Source organism: Cucurbita maxima, unplaced genomic scaffold (assembly GCF_002738345.1).
Source record: "Cucurbita maxima cultivar Rimu unplaced genomic scaffold, Cmax_1.0 Cma_Scf00003, whole genome shotgun sequence".
NCBI lineage: Eukaryota > Viridiplantae > Streptophyta > Magnoliopsida > Cucurbitales > Cucurbitaceae > Cucurbita > Cucurbita maxima.
The window spans coordinates 203,093-211,938 of record NW_019272019.1 but is presented as its reverse complement, the minus strand read 5'-3'; positions in this window follow the sequence as shown (position 1 = coordinate 211,938).

Sequence of the window (8,846 nt, the reverse complement as noted above, 5' to 3'; positions counted from 1 at the left end):
TTTTTTTTTTTTTTTTTTTTTTTTTTTTTTTTTTTTTTTTTTTTTTTTTTTTTTTTTTTTTTTTTTTGAGGTGGCCTTAAATCCCATTTTATTGTTCTTAACTTCTTTGTTTATTTGATTTTGCTCTATTTTTAGTTGCTTGCTTCTTGAGTGTTTTTTTTTTTTTTTAAATGGTTGAATTTGGGGAGTGTGGCCAAATCTTGAATCAATATAAGCTAAGAAAAGATGTTTGATGAGCTTGTAGTATTAGGTCAGTTAGGTAAAGGCTGACCAAGCCAATGATGTTTAGCTGGTTTTTTGGATGATCACCTACATTGAGACTGAGACACGGCCCGAACTTCTACGGGAGACAGCAGTAGAGAATCTTGGACAATAGGTGAAAGCCTGAGAGAATCTTGGACAATAGGTGAAAGCCTGGTCCAGCAACATTGAGAAGGGCAATGCAGCTAATAAAGCTTTAGAATGTTTTAAAGATTCCAGGACTACAAAAATAAAATTGGCTTAAATCATTATCTAATTACAATCATTTAGACTAAGACAATTTGGAAAACCCACTTTGTTTTAAACTTTATACGTCAAAGCTCTTAAATCGCAATGGGGAACAACTTTATCAACCACAGGTACAAATGCACAACTTCAAACCGGGACAAAAGATCATATATTTAAGAATCACGTCATCGAAGGGTGACTCAAATCTTGATTTAAACCGATCACCTCGACCCAGACCATCGTGCTCTGCCCCAACCCAACTTGGAAGCACCAATGCGAAGGCACCATGTGCCGCATCGAGAGCATGACTATGTCTTTAGAGGCGCTCTATTCTCACATGTCGGTTGCACGCGTGGACAACCTCCATTCGCGCATGGCAGCGAGTGAGCTAGGTATTTTAGCTCGTTCGATAGTTTTTCACTCTAATTTTGATATTGATTTTATTTTTAATATAATTACAAGCCACCAAAGGAATTTTACAAATTTTGAGCACTTAACCAACAAAAATAGAGCTAGAGAAGGCACATGCCTTCCATGTAAGCAACCATTCAAATTCCTGTCAAACAATACTATAGGGATCGTTAAGACGAGTTTGTATGCTAATAAATCCAACCTTAAGTGGATAGAATATACATGTTTAGAGCATTAAACAAGCAGTTAAATATGAGAATAACATGCTTGAGGTAGAAATGGGAGAATTGCCCCTAGTTTGATATTATGAATTGTATGTTGTTTTTATGTTTTCGGCTTCGTTAGAAATGAGAAAGGGATAGTATAATCTTTACTTCAGGTGATGGATGGATATTATCTTCCTATTGAGCTTGTTTGATTGTATGAAGAATTTATATTAGCAACAGGTGATCAATTGTGTCTTCTCCCTATCGAGCATAGATATCAGCAATGAGATAAGACTACGGCATTTGAGATAGGTCGGTTGTGAAGACCCAAGATTCTTTTTAAACTATTTCAAACATGGTTTAAAACATGTTAAACCATGAGTTCATACATACATACTAATATTATATTAAAGTAGTGTTTATACATACCAATTTCAATCACAAAATAAGAAGCAGACTCAAAAGAACTCACACACAAAAATACTAGATGAAGAACGAAGGTTAATCCATGGTCCTCACTCCAAAGTCTGCTCCCATCCACGACCAGCTCCTAGTTACCTAAAAAAATGATAAACATGGAGTGAATAAAAACTTAATAAGTAACCTACTTGTAGGTTTTTAATCGCGACCTTAAGCTAGAATATTACTTCTTGTTATGTTTTCAGGAACTTATAATTTAGAGGTCATCATGTCATGAATCATATATTGATCTTGAAAACTTTCTTCTATACTAACCTTTAGATTTCTCTCCATGAACAGATGAGTGGTGTCATCATGATCGTGTCATCCTGCTGGTGGATCGTGGTGTAGGACATCTCATTTAGATGAGGGGAAAAGGGAGGCTCATCATGACGTCTTCCTCATGATACATAATGCAGGGAAACCCACCTAAAGAGGAATAGGGGTCTCGTAGTACACCTCGTGGTGGGAGACAATGGTTACTCATGGGTACGGATCCTAGCAACTTAATTAGCATGTTATTCACATAGTCCTCGGTACTTTCTTGGCACAGAGATTGTTGATGAACCTAGGTTTAACAATAATGTCATGGGTTATACTTTAGAAACTAAGGTTTTAATTTAGGTAAACGCTAAAAAGTAGCCCAACGTGGACTTACGAGCGTGAAAACCCACTAGCATTTTTATGGCATCATTATATGACCATGTGAGGGGTTTCATGTTACATGGTGTCTCATTACAACGACGTCATATGAAGGGTATTATGATCATTTTACACCATTCTTAGTTTAGCTACTTAGTCTTGTTTAATGACCACCAAATTTTATATACTACTTCAACATGCCATATTATGCTCACGATTAAAAATTCATAGGTAGGAGAGTCTGTTTAGTTGGTTATTTTAACGTTACTTAAATCTCAAGTGACTTGGTCGGTTCTGGACCTTAACTCATGGTTTTGAGTGTTTTTCTTTCATAATACCTTAATCCAGACTTAGTCTAAGGTTCATAAAAGAATCTAAGCAATTCCTACAAGTACTTCGTGAGAAAAAGTCTGAGATGACTACTTACCTCTTGTCCGATGTTTGGGGCCTTGTTTCTTGAGCTTTTGGTACACGATTTCCTCTAAATTTTCTTTAGTAGCTTTCTTTGTGAGTCTAGTTTCTTGAACCTTGAGAATTTTGTGAGAACCGACCAGAAAATGGTTCAATTTGATGAAAAACCAAAGAGAGTGTGACTTTGGGCTGACATGGTCGATTTAGTTGAATCTACCACGTCATCATCTTCTTCCTCCCGCATGGGGAAGAAGACACTCCATAGCATTGCTCCTGCATCTAAAAATGAGGTCTGCCAACCCATTCTAGGGTGTTTCTACTCTCCATTTCTTCATGAAACTTAAAGATGGAGTGTCAAGGAAGAGTTTGGAATTGGTATCTTACCTGTTCGTGAACTATAACATAAGTCATAGGTGTCCAAAGTTAAGGAAAAACTTGTTTTGTCGTTGGAGCAAACCCAAAAGATGTTTTTATTGGGTAGGACGATGGAAGCTTTATTAGACCACGCCTCCTTCACAAAAAAAACCTTCCTTATACCTCATTTGGGCAACTTGACTCAGGACGAATTAGACCTCAAATCTTTCATCAAACATACTCCATTTAGTCTCCTCAAGCTAATAAAATCATCAATTTTGAGTATAAAACCATTCATTTAGTCCCATCAAGCTTTCAAAACCATGTACAACCTATTATGCATGGCCTCTTATGGGAGGCCTTGAGTGTTACAGGTTGAACGATGACCTAGGTCAAGACACCTCCAGAATGTTGAAAATATTTAGCCCTTCATTACCGATTACCATATCAACATATTTGACCTTGATTATAGGCTAATATCTTGTATTATTGAGCATATTTAAAGTTTACCAGATCATATTTGACTCTTGATCATAGGTCAATATTTGTATCCATTTATTGCCCTTGATCATAGTTAAATATTGTGTAAGCATTTATTGCTCTTTCCATTTCATTAGAAACCTATTTGATTCTATGAATAATTATAAATAGAAAACTTTCACCACCTTTTTAAGTGCGGTGGTTTTATTAAATATTCTCATTGTATCAGAGCCCCTCCGGTTTAGAGATCTAGATCCTTTCTTCTCCATAGCTTCTAAATCCACTTCCTTTCAACACTTTAATCCTTATGATCACCATCAAACTTTCTTCCTCCAATTATCTCTTTGGAAAATCCAACTTCTTCCTCTTCTTGAGAGTCAAGACATCCTGGGCCAAGTTGATGAAACTCTAGTTCATCAATTCAATTTAAACCAGCAACCTCCTGAACACGCAGCACAAAATATTTGAAGTGGAAAGCAGTCAATCAACTAATTCTCTGTCTCATGCTTTCCTCTCTCACCGAGGAAGTTATTGTTGTCATTTTTGGTCTCTCCATTACCTGTAACATTTGGCTCGCATTGGAAACTATGTTCAACCATCATTCGAAAGCCCATGGATTGAGACTCAAGAATGACTTGCAGCTGATGAAACGCGGCACCAAACCTGTTATTGAGTATGCCCGTACCTTCAAAAAAATTTGTGACCAGCTTCATGCGATTGGTAAACCAGTCAAGGGAATTGATAAAGTGCACTGGTTTCTTCGTGGACTCGACACCAATTTTTCAACCTTTTCTACTGATCAAATGATACTCTTACTGAACATGTTCATATGAAACAACCTCCTAGGTATATTGATCTTCGTTTTCCCCATCCAGATGTCTTTTTTCCTTCCCTTCTTAGCCCTGAACTACGGGAAAGAGTGAAAATATCACTGTCTATTAAAAATAGCCCTCTATGGTTTAAAGTAAACTCATCACATCTGGTTTCAACATTTTAGCTCATTTATTCTCACACTTGGTTTTTCTTGCAGTCGCGCCAGCACGTCTCTTTTTGTCTTTCATCAGTAGTCTAACCTTATCTATCTGCTTCTTTATGTTGATGATATTATTGTTATCAACAATAACCCATCTTTTCTTGGCAGCTTTGCTTGCAAGCTTCATTCTGAGTTTCCTACCAAGGATTTGGGTTCTCTTAGTTACTTTCTTGGTCTGAAAACTTCCCCAATTCCTGATGGTCTCTTTATTTGTCAGTTAAGATATGTTTGAGATATTCTTACTCGTGCTCAGTTGCTCGATAGAAAACTAGTCCACACCTCATGGTTGTTTCTCAACACCTGACTACTAATGATTCTCTTTTCTCTGATCATACTCTATATTGATCTCTTATTGGCGCTCTTCTGTACTTGACCATTACACGCCTAGATATTTGTCATGCTATCAATTATGTCAGTTAATTTTTGCATGCCTCTAATGCAGATCACTTTCTTGCTGTCAAGCGTATTCTTTGTTATGTTAAGGGAACACTTCACTTTGGCATTACCTTTCGTCCATTCATTGTTCCTAATGCGCTAGTGGCTTATTCAGATGTTGACTGGGTTGACTGTCCTAATACTCGTCGTTCTACATCTGGCTATTCCATTTATCTTGGTAACAATCTTGTTTCTTAGAGTGCTAAGAAGCAACCTACTCACATGCTCCAATTGCGAATTTGAGTATCGTGCTCTTACATGACTGTTGTTGAACTTCTTTCGCTTACACATCTTTTCCATGACCTCAAGGTCCCCATTACATAGCAGTCATTGCTCTTATGTGACAAAAAATGTTTTTTTTTTTTTTTTAGCTCCAATCTCATTTCTCACAAGCGAGCCAAGCGTGTTAAATTAGATTATCATTTTCTTCCGGAACTTGTTGTCGCTGGCGTTATCATTTTCTTCCGGAACTTGTTGTCGCTGGCAAACCCTGCACATAGTATATACCTTCTCATCTCTAGGTTGCTGACATCTTCACCAAAAATGTTTCTCGATCTCTCTTTAAATTTTTCAGATCCAAGCTTCATGTTTGATCAAATCTGATGCTCAGCTTGCAGGGGTGTTGAGGATATTTAGCCTTCTATTACGGTTTATCATATGCATCATATTTGACACTTGATTATAGGCTAATATCTTGTATTATTTAGGATATTTAACCTTCCATTACGGTTTACCATATGTATTATATTTTACCCTTGATCATAAGCCAATATTGTGTATCCATTTATTGTCATTGATTATATGCTAATATCGTGTACCCATTTATTGATCTTTCTATTTAATTTGTAATTTATTTGATTCTGTAAATAATTATAAATATAAGAACTTAGGTGTGGTAGTTTTAGCAAATATTCTCATGGTATAAGACCCCTTCGTTTTAACAACCCCGATCATTTCTTCTCCATGGCTTCTGAATCCTCTTCTCATTTTAGGATCATAAGTCTAGATCAAAGGGCCAAAACTAAAAAAGAATCGAGTTAGTACAAAGTGTTTTGGAGTCGAGAGTCCTCGTTCAAACCACCTAGCCGTCCTAGGAACCTATTAGACCTCCATGACATCTAGGAATGACTAAGATAGCTCATCAGGCTGCTAGCAGTATGAACAATGTCACCAAAGTCTCCACCACCCTATCCCAATAGCATTATCAGAAACCCAGATCGAAACAAATAGCGCCCCTACCAAGCGATAGACCTCTAGGAGCGGTATCGTCAAGCTAGACTTAGGACAGATAGGGAAGTGTGTCGAGGAGATTAGGTGTCCCAACCTTGTGGAAATGGTAGGGACATCTTAAATAGGGTCTATGTGCTATAAACCCATCCTGAAAGGGGCATGTGGGATCGCATAGGTTGACACAATAGTTGGTCGATATATGGGGTCTTCCCCTAGACTAAGGTAACTTTATCGTCCTCTAGGTGGGTTAGGAGACATCATAATGTCCCACTAACCTTCCATGGATGATATTTAAAGTTAGGAGACACCATACTGTCCCACTAGATCGTTTTGAGGTAACACCTCAACCTAAGGCATCGTTCATTCACAACATAGACAAAGCAAGGTATCTAAGTCAAAGAAACGAAATGTTGGACAATGTTTACAGACCCTTAGGGCTAAGATTCAAACTAGAGATATACTTTGAACTTCAAAGCCTCCCTAGTTGCTTAGATAGAAATAGAGATTAGGCCTAAACTTCATAAAACCTAGAGAAAATCTCATGTATACCTATTATGTTAAGGATGCGATAGAGAGCCTATAAGTAGGTTGTTTACTGAGTTTTTATATTTACCCCTTTCTACATTTTATGTTTTAGGTAATGATGTCGCTGGTCGAAGTACGGGAGTGCTCAGAAGTTGCACGTTAATTGAGGGGTTAACTCGGAGCGTGATTTAGTTTATATTTCTTGAGTTGTCATTTGTACACATTTTGTATCTCATTCTCATGCTCCAATTGTAAATAACTTAAGTAGCACATATTTTATATTGTTTTCAATTTAGATTCGACTATGGTATTGTATGAAATTTATTCGTGTGAAATTTTACCATATTGTTACTTTCATTTGGTTGCTTTTGTATCTTTCTAGTAACCGGCCTAAAAAAAATTGGGTCATCAAAATACAAAATATAGTGACATGATTCTTAGAGAATGGAAAAGTTTGAGGTTAATGATTCGAAAAAGAATAAGATGCCCATGCAAAAGCCATATGAATGCAATGTAGCAGTCATTAAATAGGACCCAACACCATCTTATTCACATAAGAAATATCTCTCTTATAGTCAATGGGTATCATGGAGAACTGGTCAACTTATCAAAAAGATTTGAAAGCCACACAACTCATTCAATTCAGGATGATGAATCAAGTACCATATAGTGTATCCCAATTGTCAATTTGGATATAGATGAAGGGGAATGAGATGCCCACTAATGTCCAATCATTTCAATTCTAGTTTATAGAATAAAAAGCTTTGTCCATTTGTCATCGAAGAACCATCGAAAATGGTTATTGAATCGATGGTCACGAAATAGCCACGTCCATCTATATTTTTAGACTCCAATCTCAATAGACTCGCTTATTTGGGCTAGAATGGAGTCTTTATTGTGTGAATTTGAGAGGACTCGAAATATTTTTCGTGAAGGATTTGAAGATTGAAAGTCAGTTGATAGATAGATTGAAATCGAGTTTCAAATGTATGTTTTTAGACCAAAAATTTGAGAGTATAATTCCAAAAATTCCTCTCATTTTTTGATAATAAGATATAAGGTAAAGCTCTTTGTGTTCCTGGAAAATGAGGTTTCAACTTTGGTAAAAAACTAAAAAAACCAAGACTAAAATGCACATATGTTAGCATTAACGGCTGATATTGGTATCAATAATTTCACGTTCAAGAAATCTTGAAGTTTGGTGAAGAAATAAACTTCAAATGAAGTTTAGAACGTATAAACTAAGAGCAAAACTAGAATAACATAGTCATTCTCACGAATGCATTATGTTCTATCTCAAAGTAGGAGACGATTACGTGGTTGATTCAATCGAACCAATCTCCAATGGCTCAATTGAACTAATCCTTTCAATCGCTCACTATGTTGAGCCCTTTCTTAGCATTCTAAGTTGGATTTTCAATCTTGTTTCATCCGTTCTCGTTCTCTTAATTGGATTTATGACCTAATTGTTTGGTGAAGTTTAAAGCTTGAGTAAAGATAGAGCAAAGCAAATAAATCATATTTTTTTTATAAAATTACGTGTAGGAATCGACTTTGATATGTTTGATAGGGTATAATTAAGTCATTAGGATAGAAATATGCATGGCTTGAACATTGAATTATAACTTATGATCTTTCTTAGGTTGAATAAATTAATCAATGCACGGTTTTATCAAACCAAACTACTTGATTTGATCCGCAAAGCATGTGATTCTATGTTCAACTGCTTTCCTCTAATTATTAAAATTTTGAACGATAGAGTGAGTTAATGATGCATGAATTATGAATTATAAGTCACCTATTCATGAATAATGTGAACATGTGTTCATGATTCATAGTAGAACCGAGTAGCCATATAATTTAGGAGCTATTGTGTCTTTATATTCTAAGATAGAATTTAGTAATAGAAAGTGTTTCACAATTGATTAGTACATGATGGAATAAGATAACCTTTAGAATGCTTTGTAAGCAGACATATGCTAGATACCACGCCACGTACGAGAACCCTAACTTAACTTTGCCTTTATTATGATCTGACTTAAGACCTAGGATCAATATCACCATAGACGAAGTCACTTCCTATGATTGATTGTATAGTGTGAGGGTTATTACAGATAGTTAGTTACCTTTAATAGTGAATCTATCTCGATTGATAGGGTCTATAAGTGTAC